This window comes from Morus notabilis, unplaced genomic scaffold (assembly GCF_000414095.1).
Source record: "Morus notabilis unplaced genomic scaffold, ASM41409v2 Scaffold2571, whole genome shotgun sequence".
In the NCBI taxonomy this organism is placed as follows: Eukaryota; Viridiplantae; Streptophyta; class Magnoliopsida; order Rosales; family Moraceae; genus Morus; species Morus notabilis.
In genome coordinates this window covers 1-340 of record NW_010360011.1, presented here as the reverse complement: position 1 = coordinate 340, position 340 = coordinate 1, and positions in this window count along the sequence as shown.

Below are 340 nucleotides of genomic sequence, written 5' to 3'. Positions count from 1 at the left end.
TTGGACCCACATCAAATCCTCAAAATCCTAAGGATCTATCGTGTTGGGCTCGTAGGTGCCCGTCGGGATGATTTGCTCGATAACCCACTAAGTTCTTTAAAGAAAGCATTTTTTTTCTTGAAAACTTCCTTTATGAATACTTTCATTAAAATGAGGTTTAATGTCATTGTATTTTACTGAAATTCTATCTCGGGTTCTTTTGTAACTTTTTGTTGAAACCGACACTATTTTAGTTTTGTCTCGTTAAAAATTGTGCAGTTTCTGAAATCTGCGTTTTTCTATATCTTCGAGTCGAATTTCAAAATTTTGTTCTTCATGAAAATTTCTCATCTCGTCGAGA